Raw genomic sequence first — 19,654 nt, 5'->3', positions numbered from 1 at the left:
CAAAGGGAAAAATTATCCCAATGGTAATAACCAAAATTCATTTCCTAAAAAGCGTTGCATAGGTGCATATCAAGCAGCAGGAATCAGAAATAATGATTCTCCACAAGGTAAGAAGAATAAGTACCCTCCTAAGAGTAGCCCAGTTAATAAGAAACCAGTCAAAGAAAAGAGAGATTGTCTTTTCTGCAAGGGTACTCATTTTTCTAAGAATTGCAATGCATACAATTCATGGAATGATAAAGTTGAAAGATTGGAGGAACTTGACAGATTTATCGGTGTTTGGGTAATGTAATCACAATGTAAAGGATTGTTATGCTAAATTAAACTTTTGTTATCAATGTCACAAAGGAAGACACCATATAGTCATGTGTAAAGGTCTATATGATAATGTTGATAATAATGATAATGTTGACAATCCTGACACAACAGTGGCTAATGTAAAAATTGCTGCTAATGTTAATAATGATGGTTTTGCTGAAGTAGCTTTACCTGTTTTACAGGTAAAAATTGATGATAAAAGGCATAAATAAAAAAAATGTAACTGCATTATTGGACCAGGGATCCCAGCGTACTTTCATAAAACGTAAATGTCTTGATGGTATGAAAGTACAGATGGGAGATCCCACAACTTTAAAATTATCTGGTTTTCTCTCGGATAAAAGGTCTCAATTGTATGACACTGTTTATGTAACTGTCAGGTTGGGCAATGAGAAAAAAACGTGTTAACGCAGTAATTGTAGATAGACTTCCAGAGAAAATATCTACAGTAGGGCTTAGTAAAGCTACAGAAAGACTCTCACATAATGTAAATTTAGCACGTTCTGGTGTAAGTGATGATTCTGTAGGCCCAATAAATATTTTGATAGGTAGTGACTATTATGCCTCCTTTGTAAAGGGTATGGTAAAGAAATGTGGTGTCACCCTTTTAAAAACTGCAGGAGGCCATGTAATGTATGGTAGGATTCCTCGTAATAATAATTCATGACTAGAGGAAACTACAAATACCATAACTGTGTGTCTTACTCATGAAATCGTACCCCAGTATAATTCTTCCATAGAGGATGGTGTTGAGCCAGTGCATAAATTGTGGGAATTAGACAGCATTGGAATAAATATAAATGAAGAAAGTCCAGACGATTCTTTTACTCAGGAGCAATACCTGAGAGATGTAAAATTTGAATCTGGACGATAGTGGGTACGACTTCCGTGGAGACTGAACCATCCAGAATTGCCCACTAATTACAGAATGGCATATGGACAATTAAAGGCTCAGCTCCGCGAACTGAGTAAGACACCAGAACTGTTAACTGCCTATAATGATATAATTGCTGAACAATTAATTAATAAATTTATAGAAGAGGTACCTCCTGAGCAAGCCAAAATTTATGGTCACTATTTGCCACATCACGGAGTGAAGAAGGATTCTAAGACCACTCCTCTGAGAATTGTGTTTAATTGTAGTGCCAGGAGTAACAAAAATGTACCTAGTTTAAATGACTGTTTGATGACAGGTCCGTCGTTGACGGAAAAATTAGGAGATATCTTATTAAATTTCAGAGTGAAGCATTATGCCTTTACGGCTGACATAAGTAAAGCTTTCCTAAGAGTGGGTCTACAAGAGGCTGACCGGGATTGTACCCGCTTTTCATGGCCTGAGAATCCTATTGACCCACTTAGCCCTCTGAAAACCTTTCGCTTTAGGAGCGTATTATTTGGTGCTACATCCAGTCCGTTCCTACTTCAAGCAACGATAAATGCACACCTTAAACGTATGGAAAGTCCATTGAGTAAGGTAAGGAGCAAACAATTTTATGTGGACAATTTCCTGGGTGTGATGTCAACTGAAGAGGAACTGTTAATGACTTATGGAGAGGCTAATAAAATAATGCAAAGTGCCAATATGCCTCTGAGGGAATGGAATAGTAATTCGTCCAAATTAAAGGACAAAATAAGTAAAGATTACCCTGGAGATGAAGTGCCAAAATGTAGTAATGTATTGGGATTAATTTGGGATACTGAGAGAAATTTGTTAATGTTAAAACCTAATAATTACAGTATGCCCAATAAATTAACTAAGAGTGTCTTGCTTGCTGAAGTTTCCAAATGTTTTGATCCACTAGATTTAGTGTCACCCCTTACTATAAGAGGGAAATTATTAATTCAGGAAGCATGGAAACTTAAATGTGCTTGGAATGAAATTCTACCTGAGAAATTCATTAACAGGTGGGATGAATTAATTGGTGATTATGAGAAAATTCCAATGTTGGAGTTCCCATGCCAGGTGGCCAATCCAGATGGGAAAAATGTACTCCACATTTTTTGTGATGCTTCAAAATTGGCATATGGAGCAGTTGCTTACCTTCAGTGTAATTGTGTTATTTCTCTTGTTATGTCTAAGGCTAAAGTGTCTCCAATTAAATCACGTACCTTACCTCAGTTGGAATTAACAGCCATTTATGTAGGTGTCAAATTAGCTAATTATTTAAGAAATAAGTTGCAGGAGATAAATATTAGCAACACTGTAATTTGGTCTGATAATGAGGTATCCTTACAATGGATTCGTAATGGAAACAGTAAAATTGTGTACGTACAAAACAGAGTCGCTGAAATTAATCAGATGCAAGAGAAGTATAATAGTTTGGGTCAGCATATGTTAACATCTAATCATATACCTGGTGAGGAGAATCCAGCTGATTTCTTGTCTCGAGGTTTACCTTATGCTAAATTTGTAAATGCTGTATCATGGTTTAAAGGACTGAGCTGGTTGGTAAATAAAGCTAATTGGCCTGTACAAAAGGCGTATATTGCTCCTGTTGAAATTACTGTGACCACCGCTCCAATAGTTTGTCCTCCCTTAGCCATTGATATAAATAGGTATTCTTCTTTACCCAAACTGATCAATGTAACTAAGTTGGTGTTTGAATTTCTAAACAAGATAAATATTTCATATAAGTTTTCACATCCTCTTGAATATTGGATAAAGAGGGTACAGAAGGAAATCTATGGAAATGAGATTAAATTGATGATGGAAAGAAAAATTGTGAAAGGTTCTATAATAGAGAAATTGGGGCTGTATTTAGAGAACAATGTAATTAGGTGCAGAGGTAGGTTACAAAATGCTGAATTGTCTGATTATGCTAAACACCCTATCTTACTGCCCAAAACTCATCATCTAACAAATTTGATTGTTCTAAATGCCCATAAAAATGTAATGCATGGTGGGGTACAAGATACCTTAAATTGTATTAGGGAAACTTTTTGGATTCCACAAGGACGGCAAAGTGTAAAAAGGGTGATTAAATCTTGTGTAATATGTCGCCGTGTGGATGCCAGATCCTATATGTACCCAGGTCCTCCACCATTGCCGAAGGAGTGTGTACAATTAGTGAAACCATTTGATGTAACAGGTGTAGACTATAGTGATCCAATAATTTTAACAGGTACTTCAAATGGTGTTCCACTGAAAGTGTATGTTTGTTTGTACTGCTACTAGGGCAGTTCATTTAGAAGTGGCACAGGACTTGTCTGCAGAACAGTTTATACAGCTGTTTTATAAAATTTGCAGCTAGGAGATCCTGTCGGAGGTTGATGATTTCGGATAATGCCACAAATTTCGTAGCAGGTGCTCAACACTTGATAGAATTAAATAATAGTAACGATGTTCAATCTCTGTTAACCCAGCGAGGGTGTACCTGGAAATTTATTACTCCTAGAGCCCCTTGGCAGGGGGGGCTGTACGAAAGACTGATAGGCACAGTGAAGAGGTGTCTCCGCAAAGTACTACACTGGAAGAGAATTAATTTGGAAGAATTCCGTGCAGTGTTAGTGGAGGCAGAAAATCGTAAAAATAATAGGCCTCTCTCGTACATGAGTGATACACCTGATGCAGATGTATTAACACCTTCTCACCTAATATTTGGAAGGAAATTGGAAGCTGCCCCTGTCTATAGAGATAATCCGGAAGAAAGTGATGAAGATTACAATGATGCGGCAGTGTTGTGTGATAAATTTAAAATGTTAAATAAAGTAATTGATCATTGGTCTAATGTGTGGCGTAAGGAATATCTTCTTACACTACGTGAACACTTTTATGGTGCGACAGAGGCAGTAAATCGACAGACCATTCAACCAGGTGACATTGTGTTAATTGGCACTGAACAACATCGAACATTGTGGCCTCTGGGCAAAGTATTGACATTGTACCCAGATGCACAAGGTGTTGTCAGGAATGTCAAAGTGTTGTGTCATGGCCAGGAAAGTTTATGCACAATTAATAAATTGATTCCCTTGGAATTAGGCGTTCAATCAAACGTAAATGAAAATCTGAGGGAAAGTGACACAAGTGATATGGAAGATAACGCAGACCAAGTGATGCCGGAAGATGAAATCGTAGTAAGACCTACTAGGAGAACAGCCACTCAAGCCAGAACTGGCTGGAATCGTCTCCTAAAGGAAGGAGTAATTTGAATCGTTTAGCAACGAACTCAGGCCGGCCGCAGTGTGGAAGATACTGTATATATTTTCCAGAAATTCAGTATTTATATGTAAATAGATGGCCATACTGTATTTAATAATATTTATGTCATAGAAAACGGAAAGCCTGCTTCTGGGCAGGAGACTCGCCATCTTGGTTTTTGAATTTTGTACAAACGTTGGTGTAATGGGAAGAATTTTTCGTGCTCTAGAGGTTAAAATTGTGTTGACACCTCTCAAATAGGAGGCGAAATTGGTGGATGTGCATTCCTGCATAACATGAGATATCAGACGACTGGACAAGACAGCTCCAGGAACCTCAGATAAGCTCTCTAGATTTGTGTGTAATTCTGGCCAGCATTATTTTCATAGATTTAGTTAGAGTGAGGTTTTCTGAGTATGATACACATTAATCTCCAGTCAGATTGGTGAGTGATATTAAGATATATTTTCTTTCTGTTATGTAATTGTGTATATCTATAATTATTCTTTAATTTTTAATATACAGTCCATAAATTTATATATTTACCAGTATTCCTGGTGTATGTATATTTCATTTAATTAATAGGTCCAGAGCAACTTGTGGTTATGACAGTGGTAGGTATCGAAGGGGGACATTTTTTGCGACCTAGGTGTCCCAAATTCCTACTTGTCTGTGTAACTCTGATAAATAATAATTATCTTTGTTATCATTTTCTGTTATGTATATAATGAGTTACATTCAGATAAATGCAATTTTCCACAATAGTACTAGGGGGAGAGAGCACAACTTTGTAGTACCCACAGTCATTGGCCAGGCGTCAAACACCTTTTATTGTACAGCAATAAAGGAATGGAACAGACTGCCCGCACATGTCAAAGCCAGTCATAGCATGAACCAGTTCAAGAAGAGTGCCAAAAGGTGTCTGATGAATGTAGCTACAGAAAGAGAGGGGAATGATTTTCTATTTTTTAGCTAACATACGTGTAAATTTTACCTTATTCCTAGTAATGACCCTCGTATTGTAGATAGTCTTAATGACCCTAGTGTAGTAGATAGTCTTTTTAGTATGATAATAAGATGTTATCTTCATTGTAGAATAATAAGAAAATATTATAACCTTTATATTATAATAATAAGGTAAAAGGATCCCAATGGAAATAAGTCACTCTGTCTGACTTTTTTGGGTTATCCTAGGTTCTCTACACATATGCTGCTATGTACGATAATTCTATGTAACTGTATTTGTGTATACCTGAATAAACTTACTTACTTACTTACTTACTAATCATTCATGATGAAAATTTTAGTTTCTCCGCAACATTCGTAGAAAATTTGCACGTGACAGTTTTCTTTGAAAAAAAAACTGCACTGGCTTATTTTTCCCCTTTATTTTACAATTTGAGAGGATAGACGCCTCTATCTGCGATAACGGCAATAATGTGTCATAATCCCATCTATATCATTACACATAAACGGTGGCATGACAGTGTAGGGTGTTTCAAATAAGGTAAAAAATCAATTTAATAAGAGTGAAGCCAAGCCATGTTGTGGTGCCATCTCTCGGACTCTCCAGTAATCTCACTCTTCTCTCTCTCTCTGGGTTCTTCAACCATTTCCTCCTCACTTTTTTACATATTTATGGCGCACATCGCTGTTAAAATGGCACCCTTGTAAGTTATCAGTGTGTTTTGTGTGAGTGTGATCGTCGTGCATCATTGCAAGTGGTTAAAATAAAAAATATTAGAGTGAAAAACGTTGAATTGTCATCGGTGTTGTTAAGCAGCTGATTTGTTGACATCAGCTCCAGCTGATTTGTCAGCTGATGTAAACATTGTCAGTTTTGTCTTATAAACACTAAATTTACTGTTAATTACCAGTAACACACCTCTATAACAACTAAATAACTCATTACTGTAGTGTATCAGCCTTCAAGTTAACAATTAATGAATATTTTTATTAATATTTTACGACTCTTTTTGTAGCCTTCAGAATGTATAACTCGAATTATTTAAGTAAGTGTTGTATGACCCTTGTGGGTTTAGTGCTTAGTTCGGATTGTAATAATAATCTTATTTAAGTAATATGATTAAATCTTGTCAAGAGGTGACTAGGTGATGCAAAGGCTCTTAATGCTAGAAATTGGAGTTACCCTTCCCTTGGATCAAACTTGATTTTCCTTCACCCATCAGGCACTGTGACCCCTGTAGGTTTAGCACTTCCCCATGAATATATGAATGTAATATTTTTAACATAGCTTCAGCATTCTTCAGAATATATCACATGAATAGTATTATTTAGTTAATATTTACTCTATCACTGGATTTTGAGCTTAGCAGTTGGTTTTTTATTTAAATTCTCTTAATACTAAATGTATTGTGCAGTTTAAGCAAATAGATTGTAGGCCAAAATGTTTGTAATAAAACTTAATAGGATTCTTATATTTAGGAATTCAAGTAACAGTAATACTGCAGCAAATCAACTAAAGCCAATAATAACCCAACAAAAAGCTGCTGTACAAATGATCAATCAATCTAGCACTACTCAACACAACACACTCCACCACTCTTCAATTATTACAATCAAAACTAAGCGCTATTCCCACAAGTGTCGTACCTCATTTTTCAAAAGGTTAAACTTATACGAGAGATTGACTCAGGCAATCACATCATCGGGACTTCTGTGCCAACCTTCATCAAATGTGGACATCTCCCTCTCACCTGAGCATAATGGAGCATACCTGGAGAAGGTTTCGGGGGTCATTGCCCCTGTGGCCTGGTCTGTGACCAGGCCTCATCGTGGATCAGGGCCTGATCAACCAGGCTGTTGCTGTTGGCTGCACGCAACCTGATGTATGAACTACAACTCAGCTGGTCAAGTACTGACTTTAGGTGCCTGTCCAGTGCCTTCTTGAATACAGCTAGGGGTCTATTGGTAATCCCCCATATGTATGCTGGAAGGTAGTTGAACAGTCTTGGGGCCCTGACACCTATTGTGTTGTCTTTTATTATGCTGGTGGTGCCCCTGCTTTTCATTGGGGGATGTTGCATCATCTGCCGAGTCTTTTGCTTCATAGGGAGTGATTTTCATGTGCAAGTTTAGTACTAACCCCTGTAGGATTTTCCAAGTACTGTATATATAATCTTGTATCTCTCCTGCCTGCGTTCTAGGGAGTACAGGTTGAGGAACTTCAAGTGTTCCCAGTAATTTAGGTGTTTTATTGCAGTTATGCACGCCGTGAAGGTTTTCTGTACATTTTCTAGGTCAGCAATTTCACCTGCCCTGAAAGGTGTTGTTAGTGTGCAGCAATATTCCAGCTTAGATAGAACAAGCAACCTGAAGAGTGTCATCATGGGCTTGGCATCCTTAGTTTTGAAGGGTCTCATTATCCATCCTGTCGTTTTTCTAGCAGATGTGATTGATACAATGTTATGGTCCTTGAAGGTGAGATCCTACTGACTTGATCACTTCCAGGTCTTTTACATTAGTTTCTCGCCCTATTGTGTGGTTGGAATTTGTTTATCGGATATAGTTTTAATTTCCTCACGTTTTCCATATCGGAGTAATTGAAATTTCTCATCGTTTCACTTCATATTGTTTTCTGCGGCCCATTTAAAGATTTGGTTGATGTCTGCCTGGAGTCTTGCGGTGTCTTCAATGAAGGACACTGTCATGCAAATTCGGGTGTCTTCTGCAAAGGAAGACATGGTGCTGTGGCTTACATCCCTGTCTATCTCAGATATGAGGATGAGGAACAGGATGGGAGTGAGTACTGTGCCTTGTGGAACAGAGCTTTCACCATAGCTGCCTCAGACTTTACTCTGTTTACTACTACTCTGTGTTCTGTTTATTAGGAAATTATAGATCCATCTACCAATTTTTCCTGTTATTTCTTTATCATGCATTTTGTGCACTATTACACTATGGTCATACTTGTCAAAGGCTTTTGCAAAGTCTGTGTATACTACATCTGCATTTTGTTTATCTTATAGAGCATCCAGAACCTTGTCATTGGGACATTTTAGTTGGGACATTAGTGCTATCAGTCTGTACTTCTTTGCTGTTGCATAAGCGACAAATTTTTCCCCATTCTCTTGGACGCGTGTTCTCATCATACTTTGCCCATTGGGCATGTTACAGGAGGGGCACTTTTCATCAGCTTAATTTTAGCCAGCTCCATTTTTCTGCTCTCTGGATATTTCTTTAATGGTTTTGGTGGGAAACTGGTGGTTGAATTCAGGTGAGGGTGTAGGCATCCCATTCTGCTGGGGCTTGGCAAGGAGGGTCCACTTGGTCTATTTGGAAACTTATAGCTTCTATTTGTTTATTTTTGAAAGGATTTCTGTGCCCTTTTCTTTCATCGTCCGGTTTTTGGGCAATGTCTCTTCTCCATACACCGAGAAGCAGGGATTGATACAGTGTAAACTGTCAGTAGTTTTTACAAACCCAAAATAGTTTTGCTCAACATGCAAAATATTCACTCATACTGTACATACTACATATAGAGGGCAACCAATGAAAATATAAACCCAACTCTGAAACTTCCTAGAGAGCTGCAACAGAACTTATAGCCCTTATACAAAATACAAATATTTTTGATATCCTTAGGATCATGTATGACTCAACCTTTGTAAAAACTCAGTAGAAGATTCTGAAGAGTCTTTGTCTGGCAACTGCATCAAAGTTCATGCTAAAAAAGCACCTCTTTCCTTTAATGGGATTTATGACACCAGTATTCCATATTCGAACACATCTTGAAACTTGCTTGTTGAGTTTTCATCCATTATTCATCCTCCTATACTTTTTATTTCCACTGTTTTTTCTACTCCTATATATTGTACCATATGGTTTAATTCCCTTCATAGCTATTGTACTGAGAATTTTACATAGAATAATCATGGTGTTTAACTTCTTATCTCCGTGTCTGCCACATAGAATAATCATTGTATTTTACTTTTTATATCCAAGTCTGCTGCAGTAATCTTCAGATGAATTGTATTGCATTTTATTGTATTGTAAATTCATAACCTAGTTCCACTCACTCTTACAGTTGGACAATTAAATTTTATTTATTGTATACTTATGAATTATTTTGTAACCTGTTAATAAATTAAACTACGTATGTAGTTCTTAAAAATAAGTAATTCGTAATCCATGTTCCCCATCTCCAACATTATACTTGCTGGAAGAGAGAGAGTATATTAAAAAAGTTAGTTAGTAGTTCATTAGGTTCCATCCTGCAGTTTTTAGGAACCCCTGAAAAAATTCACTAGGGCCTAGAGATAACTGGAGTATACCTAGAAAGGGTTTCAGGGGTCAGTAACGCCACTGCCGGGTCAGTAACGCCACTGCCCAGTCTGTGACCAGGCCTCACAGTAGGTCAGGGCCTGATCAACCAGGCTGTTACTGCTGGCCACACACAAACCACAGCCCGCTGGTGCGGTACTGACTTTACATGGCTGTCCAGTGCCTTCTTGAAGACAGCCAGGGGTCTATTTGTAATCACCCCTTATGTATGCTGGGAGGCAGTTGAATAGTCTTGGGCCCCTGACAGTTATTGTGTTATCTCTTAGCATACTTGTGGCACCCCTGGTTTTCATTGGGGGGATGTTGCATTGCCTGCTGAGTCACTTGCTTATGTAGGGAGTGATTTTCATGTGCAGATTTGGGACTAGTCCCAATAGGACTTTCCAAGTGTATATGTATTAACATGTACCTTTCTTGCCTGCATTCCAGGAAGTACAAATCAAGGGACTTCCTATTAATTTAGGTGCTTTATTTTTTATTTTTTTTATTTTATTTTATAATTTGTAGCATACATACAGAGGTACAAAAAAATACAAGTAAGAGTAGCATGCCAAAGCCACTTATATGCATAGCATTACAGGCAGGCTTAAAATTAACTTAAGATTAACTAAGCAATGATGTAATCAGTGATAAAACATTATTGTAAACAGATAACTATAAAGCACAAATGAGTATTACAAAGACAGGTCATATGGTTGCATGCATTGCTGTACATTCAGTAGAATGGAGTATTCTGTTAGGTAGTGTATTTAAAAAATAACAAAGTTAGATTGGATCTTAGGTTTAACATTTATGTGATATAATCGTGAGAAACATTTAGGATATACAATTTATAAGGTTCAGTTATTCAGTATTTATTTGGTTTTGGGTGAGTAAGTGATCTTTGAGAAGAGACTTGAATTTATAAACAGGTAGTGTTTCTTTTATATTTACAGGTAATGAGTTCTACATTTTAGGGCCTTTTATGTGCATTGAGTTTTTGCATAGCGTAAGATGGACACGAGGAACATCAAAGAGTGATCTGTGTCTTGTGTTATGGTCATGAGTTCTGTTGAGGTTGGCAAGCAGATGTTTGAGGGGAGGGTTAATATCAGAGTTAAGTGTTCTATGTATGTAATAGGTGCAGTAATAAGTATGGATGTTTTGTATGGTGAGTAGGTTAAGTGTTTTGAATATTGGAGGAGTGTGCTGCCTGTAGTGGGAATTTGTTATCATTTTGACTGCAGCCTTTTGTTGGATAATTAGTGGTCTGAGGTGGTTAATTGTTGTTCAGCCCCATGCACAAATTCCATAGGTGAGATAGGGGTAAATAAGAGAGTGATACAGGGCCAGGAGTGCTGACTGTGGAACATAGTAACGTATCTTCGATAGTATGCCTACGGTCTTGGAAATTTTCTTAGAAATTTGTTGTATATGTGTATGAAATTTGAGTCTATTATCAAGGTGGATTCCTAAGAATTTTCCCTCTGTTAGCTTTGTGATAGGTGATCCGTTTATCATTATGTTAAGAGGGACATCTGCAGCTCTGTTTCCAAACTGAATGAAGTAGGTTTTGTCAATGTTTAGTGTAAGTTTGTTAGTCCTCATCCAGGTTGATATTTTCTGTAATTCGGCATTTACAGTATTGGCTAGCATGACTGGGCTCGGGTGAGAGAAGACGTATGTAGTGTCATCTGCAAATAGTGTGGGTTTGAGTAATTGCGAAGCATTTGGTAGGTCATTTATGTATAGGAGAAAGAGAAGAGGGCCAAGGATGCTTCCCTGTGGGACACCAACTGTAATTGGTTGTGTGGAAGAGTTTGCCCCATTTGTGTACACATATTGGCTTCTATTGCTGAGGTATGACTTGAGGTAGTTGAGGGAGTGCCCTCTTATACCATAGTGAGGCAATTTTATGTGGAGCAAGTCATGGTCAATTGTATCAAAAGCTTTTCGTAAGTCAATGAAGATCCCCAGTGGGATTTCTTTTTTCTCTATTGCAGTGTATATATGTTTTAGCATGTGTATAATAGCATCATTTGTATTTTTATTAGGCCTGAAACCAAATTGGCAGGGGTTGAGTATGTTTTGGGAGATGAGATAGGGGTACATTCATTTATGAATTAATTTTTCGAAGATTTTTGAGAGAGGGTGTAAGTTGGATATTGGCCTATAGTTATTCAACTCGGTTTGGTCTCCTCCTTTATGGATCGGGGTGACCCTTGCTATTTTGAGAACTGTAGGGAAGGTAGAGGATTCAGTGGATTTGTTAAAGAGTGTTGCAATGATTGGTGATAGCACTTGTGACACTTTTTTGTATATAAAGGTTGGTAAGGTATTTAGATCTCCTGCCTTGTTTTTTAGTGTGTTGATAATAAGGGAGACTTCATATGGGTTAGTCAGAGCTAGGAACAGTGTGTTCGGGTAGTTGCCAGTGAGGTAGTCATTTGGTGGGGTATCTGTGCTTGGGATTTTATTGGCAAGGTTTTTTCCTATAGTGGAGAAGAAATCATTGAGTCTGTTTGCTGTTTCTGTTGGTGGGAGTTGGGGTTCATCTGCTTTTGTTAATTTAATTTCGCTATTTCGTGTTATCTTTTTTTTTTTTTTTATCACACTGGCCGATTCCCACCAAGGCAGGGTGGCCCAAAAAAGAAAAACTTTCACCATCATTCACTCCATCACAGTCTTGCCAGAAGGGTGCTTTACACTACAGTTTTTAACCCTTTGAGGGTCGACAGGCCCTCTCCGAAACTCGTTCTCAGGGTCGGCCAAATTTAAAAAAAAAAAAAAATTATTTTCTCTTATGAAAAGATAGAGAATCTTTTCCCGATCATAACGACACCAAAAGTTTTTAATTTGATAGAAAACTTACGGAATTATGCTCTCGCAAAGTTAGCAGTCTCGGCGATGTTTACGCATCGGCGATTTTGCCCACTTTGAGCCCCATTTTCAGCCAATTTCACTGTACTAGTCGACAAAAAACATGAATATTTCGCTAGAACTCCATTTTTTCTATCGAATGGGTGCAAGAAACCACCCATTTATAAATTCAACTATCCAGTACAGTGGTCAGAATTTAGCAATTTTGCCAATTTCACACAAATTTCAAAAGGTGCCAATTTCCGAATAGGGTCCAGAATAAACAAGATAGACATTCCTGGCACTAAAATGACATTTCCTCTAGTCATTAGTCACGTCTCAAGGCCCCTCTTATATTCTTTTGCTTTCCACTTTGAATTTTTATTCTCACAAAAAATATAAGATTTACTGTTATGCAGACTACTGCATTAGTGTAAAAAATGGTATAAATATTATTGGTGCACTTGTGAAAGAATATTAGACTCACCAGTTGACGTGTATTGCACGCTTGGCACGATTTGTTTACTTTTGAAGTTTGGTAAAAATCGAACATTTCTGCTACTTTGAGCTCAATTTCAAGGCACCTTTCATTGTAAAACCAGTCAAAATCATCTCAATTTCAGTAATATGTCTTCCATTCTATAAAATGATACCAAGAAAACTAGAATACAACAATAAATACCATACGAAAATACACTGCAAAGTCGCTGATTTATTAAAAAAAATGGTCAAAGTTTTTTTTTTCTCATTATGCACTGTGTGCTGCAGGATTTTTTTTAGACTGTGCACACTGACCACATAGACCCATTCTTTCATATGAAGGCCTACCAGCTTTCTCCCACTAGATTTGAGGCCGCTAGAATTTATGAGTACTAGTACGTCAAAAACCCCTACGCGTAAGACGTACTAGTACGACGAAAACCCTCAAAGGGTTAAACTGCAACATTAACACCCCTCCTTCAGAGTGCAGGCACTGTACTTCCCATCTCCAGGACTCAAGTCCGGCCTGCCGGTTTCCCTGAACCCCTTCATAAATGTTACTTTGCTCACACTCCAACAGCACGTCAAGTATTAAAAACCATTTCTCCATTCACTCCTATCAAACACGCTCACGCATGCCTGCTGGAAGTCCAAGCCCCTCGCACACAAAACCTCCTTTACCCCCTCCCTCCAACCTTTCCTAGGCCGACCCCTACCCCGCCTTCCTTCCACTACAGACTGATACACTCTTGAAGTCATTCTGTTTCGCTCCATTCTCTCTACATGTCCGAACCACCTCAACAACTCTTCCTTAGCCCTCTGGACAACAGTTTTGGTAATCCTGCACCTCCTCCTAACTTCCAAACTACGAATTCTCTGCATTATATTCACACCACACATTGCCCTCAGACGTGACATCTCCAGCCTTCTCCTCACTGCAACATTCATCACCCATGCTTTGCACCCATATAAGAGCGTTGGTAAAACTAGACTCTCATACATTCCCCTCTTTGCCTCCAAGGACAAAGTTCTTTGTCTCCACAGACTCCTAAGTGCACCACTCACCCTTTTCCCTTCATCAATTCTATGATTCACCTCATCTTTCATAGACCCATCCGCTGATACGTCCACTCCCAAATATCTGAATACATTCACCTCCTCCATACCCTCTCCCTCCAATCTGATATCCAATCATCACCTAATCTTTTTGTTATCCTCATAACCTTACTCTTTCCTGTATTCACTTTTAATTTTCTTCTTTTGCATACCCTACCAAATTCATCCACCAATCTCTGCAACTTCTCTTCAGAATCTCCAAAGAGCACAGTGTCATCAGCAAAGAGCAACTGTGACAACTTCCACTTTGTGTGATTCTTTATCTTTTAACTCCACGCCTCTTGCCAAGACCCTCGCATTTACTTATCTTATAACCCCATCTATAAATATATTAAACAACCACGGTGACATCACACATCCTTGTCTAAGGCCTACTTTTACTGGGAAATAATTTCCCTCTTTCCTACATACTCTAACTTGAGCCTCACTATCCTCGTAAAAACTCTTCACTGCTTTCAGTAACCTACCTCCTACACCATACACCTGCAACATCTGCCACATTGCCCCCCTATCCACCCTGTCATACGCCTTTTCCAAATCCATAAATGCCACAAAGACCTCTTTAGCCTTATCTAAATACTGTTCACTTATATGTTTCACTGTAAACACCTGGTCCACACACCCCCTACCTTTCCTAAAGCCTCCTTGTTCATCTGCTATCCTATTCTCTGTCTTACTCTTAATTCTTTCAATAATAACTCTACCATACACTTTACCAGGTACACTCAACAAACTTATCCCCCTATAATTTTTGCACTCTTTTGTCTCCTTTGCCTTTATACAAAGGAACTATGCATGCTCTCTGCCAATCCCTAGGTACCTTACCCTCTTCCATACATTTATTAAATAATTGCACCAACCCCTCCAAAACTATATCCCCACCTGCTTTTAACAATTCTATCTTTATCCCATCAATCCCGGCTGCCTTACCCCCTTTCATTTTACCTACTGCCTCACGAACTTCCCCCACACTCACAACTGGCTCTTCCTCACTCCTACAAGGTGTTATTCCTCCTTGCCCTATACACGAAATCACAGCTTCCCTATCTTCATCAACATTTAACAATTCCTCAAAATATTCCCTCCATCTTCCCAATACCTCTAACTCTCCATTTAATAACTCTCCTCTCCTATTTTTAACTGACAAATCCATTTGTTCTCTAGGCTTCCTTAACTTGTTAATCTCACTCCAAAACTTTTTCTTATTTTCAACAAAATTTGTTGATAACATCTCACCCACTCTCTCATTTGCTCTCTTTTTACATTGCTTCACCACTCTCTTAACCTCTCTCTTTTTCTCCATATACTCTTCCCTCCTTGCATCACTTCTACTTTGTAAAAACTTCTCATATGCTAACTTTTTCTCCCTTACTACTCTCTTTACATCATTCCACCAATCGCTCCTCTTCCCTCCCGCACCCACCTTCCTGTAACCACAAACTTCTGCTGAACGCTCCAACACTACATTTTTAAACCTACCCCATACCTCTTCGACCCCATTGCCTATGCTCTCATTAGCCCATCTATCCTCCAATAGCTGTTTATATCTTACCCTAACTGTCTCCTCTTTTAGTTTATAAACGTTCACCTCTCTCTTCCCTGATTCTTCTATTCTCCTTGTATCCCATCTACCTTTTACTCTCAGTGTAGCTACAACTAAAAAGTGATCTGATATATCTGTGGCCCCTCTATAAACATGTACATCCTGAAGTCTACTCAACAGTCTTTTATCTACCAATACATAATCCAACAAACTACTGTCATTTTGCCCTACATCATATCTTGTATACGTATTTATCCTCTTTTTCCTAAAATATGTATTACCTATAACTAAACCCCTTTCTATATAAAGTTCAATCAAAGGGCTCCTATTATCATTTACACCTGGCACCCCAAACTTACCTACCACACCCTCTCTAAAAGTTTCTCCTACTTTAGCATTCAGGTCCCCTACCACAATTACTGTCACTTGGTTCAAAGGCTCCTATACATTCACTTAACATTTTCCAAAATCTCTCTCTCTCCTCTACATTCCTCTCTTCTCCAGGTGCATACACGCTTATTATGACCCACTTTTCGCATCCAACCTTTACTTTAATCCACATAATTCTTGAATTTACACATTCATATTCTCTTTTCTCTTTCCATAACTGATCCTTCAACATTACTGCTACCCCTTCCTTTGCTCTAACTCTCTCAGATACTCCAGATTTAATCCCATTTATTTCCCCCCACCAAAACTCCCCTACCCCCTTCAGCTTTGTTTTGCTTAGGGCCAGGACATCCAACTTCTTTTCATTCATAACATCAGCAATCATCTGTTTCTTGTCATCCGCACTACATCCACGCACATTCAAGCATCCCAGTTTTATAAAGTTTTTCTTCTCTTTTTTAGTAAATGTCTACAGGAGAAGGGGTTACTAGCCCATTGCTCCCGGCATTTTAATCGCCTCATGCAACACACATGGCTTACGGAGGAAAGATTCTTTTTCACTTCCCCATGGACAATAGAAGAAATAAAGAAGAACAAGAGCTATTTAGAAAAAGGAGAAAAACCTAGATGTATGTATATATATATATATGCATGTGCGTGTCTGTGAAGTGTGACCAAAGTGTAAGTAGGAGTAGCAAGATATCCCTGTTATCTAGCGTGTTTATGAGACAGAAAAAGAAACCAGCAATCCTGGTTATCTTTTTTGTTCCTAGAATTTCTGATAGGGTTTTCCAGGTCTTTTTTATGTCACCTCGTAAGTTGGATAATCTGTTCTCATAATACAATTTTTTTGCCCTTCTTATCAGGCTGGTTAGGATTGACGAGTAACATTTTGTTTGGTCTCTGGTTATGTGATCCATTCTGTACTGTTTTTCATAGAGGTGTTTTGTATTTATGGATTTGAGAATGCTGGGTATTAGCCAGGGACTGTTCAGTCTCTTAGTTGTCATCTGTTTAGTTTTTTTAGGGCAGTGCTTGTTATAGAGATATTGGGTCTTTTTTAGAAAATTATTAATACATTCGTCAATGTCTGTATAGATTCCTAGCTCAGTGTGCCAGTCAATGTTTGTTACTGCCATGAAAGTTCTCTGTACATTCTCCAGGCTGCAATTTTGTCTGCTTTGAAAGTTGCTGTTAGTGTACAGCAGTATTCCAGCCTAGAGAGAACAAGCAATTTAAAGGCCTTCATGGTCCAGTAGTTGGGACAGGCAGGAGTTACCCACTCTAAACCCACGCTGCCCTGGTTTGTGTAACTGACTGGTATCTAAGTAGGTGTCGATTGTGTTTCTTACAACCCTTTCAAAGATTTTTATGTGGGACATCACTGCTGTCGGTCTGTAATTCATTGCAGTTGCTTTACTGCCACTTTTGTGGAGTGGGGCTATGTCTCTTTTTTTAGTGACTGTGGAATGACCTGTATCCATGCCATGACCCCATCCTGAAGACTTACTTTGCTTTAATTCATCAACATTTTTAATTACCATATTCTTAGTGATTCTCATTGTTGATAACCTTTCCAGAGCTAATTTAAAGTAGATACAGTGATACCTCGAATTTCGAACAGCTCCCAACTCGAATAATTATGTAAGTGTATTTTTGTAAGTGTATTTTTGGGGGTCTGAAATGGACTGATCTAATTTACATTATTCCTTATGGGAACAAATTCGTTCAGTAATGGCACTCGAACAGCCTTCTGGAACAAATTATGGCCGAAATTCGAGGTACCACTGTATATGCACACATGCACATGTAAGTATACACATGGGGCCAGGAGTTATGACTTGACCCCTGCAGCCACAATTAGATGAGTACATGCATATAAACAAACACACACACACACACACACACACACACACACACACACACACACACACACACACACACACACACACACACACACACACACACACACACACACACACACACACACACACACACACACACACACACACACACACACACACACACACACACACACACACACACACACACACACACACACACACACACACACACACACACACACACACACACACACACACACACACACACACACACACACACACACACACACACACACACACACACACACACGGGTACAGAGACGCAAGGAGGAACGAGAAGCAATGAAAATGAGCAGGACCCAGACACAGGAGGAAGGGCAAACGCACCCCACAGAATCTCCCACCAAAAGACTCCATCCGCGACATTCCCAACGCAACTGAGCAACCTATACTACAACCCACTCACTGTTCCCTCTGCCACCAACCCCCATATCACAAACCTCACCCCAACAGAAGTAAGACAAGAGAGAGAGGGGTGGGTTGATTGCATCTTCTTGGACTGCAAGAAGGCCTTTGACACAGTTCCTCACAAGAGATTAGTGCAGAAGCTAGAGCATCAGGCGCATATAACAGGAAGGGCACTGCAATGGATCAGAGAATACCTGACAGGGAGGCAACAACGAGTCATGGTATGTAATGATGTATCACAGTGGGCACCTGTGACGAGCGGGGTCCCACAGGGGTCGGTCCTAGGACCAGTGCTATTTTTGGTATACGTGAACGACATGACGGAAGGGTTAGACTCAGAAGTGTCCCTGTTTGCAGATGATGTGAAGTTAATGAGGAGAATTAAATCTGATGAGGACCAGGTAGGACTTCAAAGAGACCTGGACAGACTGGACACCTGGTCCAGCAAATGGCTTCTCGAATTTAATCCTGCCAAATGCAAAGTCATGAAGATAGGGGAAGGGCACAGAAGACCACAGAGTATAGGCTAGGTGGCCAAAGACTGCAAACCTCACTCAAGGAGAAAGATCTTGGGGTGAGTATAACACCGAGCATGTCTCCGGAAGCACACATCAATCAGATAACTGCTGCAGCATATGGGCGCCTGGCAAACCTGAGAACAGCATTCCGATACCTTAGTAAGGAATCATTCAAGACACTGTACACCGTGTATGTCAGGCCCATACTGGAGTATGCAGCACCTGTTTGGAACCCGCACTTGATAAAGCACGTCAAGAAACTAGAGAAAGTACAAAGGTTTGCGACAAGGTTAGTTCCAGAGCTAAGGGGAATGTCCTATGAAGAAAGATTAAGGGAAATCGGCCTGACGACACTGGAGGACAGGAGGGTCAGGGGAGACGTGATAACGACATATAAAATACTGCGTGGAATAGACAAGGTGGACAAAGACAGGATGTTCCAGGGGGGGGACACAGAAACAAGAGGCCACAATTGGAAGTTGAAGACACAAATGAGTCAGAGAGATAGTAGGAAGTATTTCTTCAGTCATAGAGTTGTAAGGCAGTGGAATAGCCTAGAAAATGACGTAGTGGAGGCAGGAACCATACACAGTTTTAAGACGAGGTTTGATAAAGCTCATGGAGCGGGGAGAGAGAGGGCCTAGTAGCAACCGGTGAAGAGGCGGGGCCAGGAGCTAGGACTCGACCCCTGCAACCA

At 39.2% G+C, this 19,654-nt stretch overlaps 1 protein-coding gene across 5 annotated transcripts in view; it reads left to right on the top strand.

The window, feature by feature from the left end:
• Positions 1–5,989: 5,989 nt before the first annotated feature.
• LOC128687647 (cytosolic carboxypeptidase-like protein 5) overlaps positions 5,990–19,654 on the top strand; it is a 133,495-nt gene continuing 119,830 nt past the window's right edge. For 4 of the 5 annotated variants that reach the window (XM_070083917.1, XM_070083919.1, XM_070083918.1 and 1 more), the window contains exon 1: positions 5,990–6,126. The gene's annotated coding sequence lies outside the window, so the exon portion shown is untranslated. The remainder of the gene's footprint in view (positions 6,127–19,654) is intronic. The other variant, XM_070083920.1, reaches the window with a different exon arrangement.

This window comes from Cherax quadricarinatus, chromosome 11 (assembly GCF_038502225.1).
Source record: "Cherax quadricarinatus isolate ZL_2023a chromosome 11, ASM3850222v1, whole genome shotgun sequence".
Lineage (NCBI taxonomy): Eukaryota > Metazoa > Arthropoda > Malacostraca > Decapoda > Parastacidae > Cherax > Cherax quadricarinatus.
Note: the sequence above shows the minus strand (reverse complement) of the source record. Positions and strands in the feature narration are given on the sequence as shown.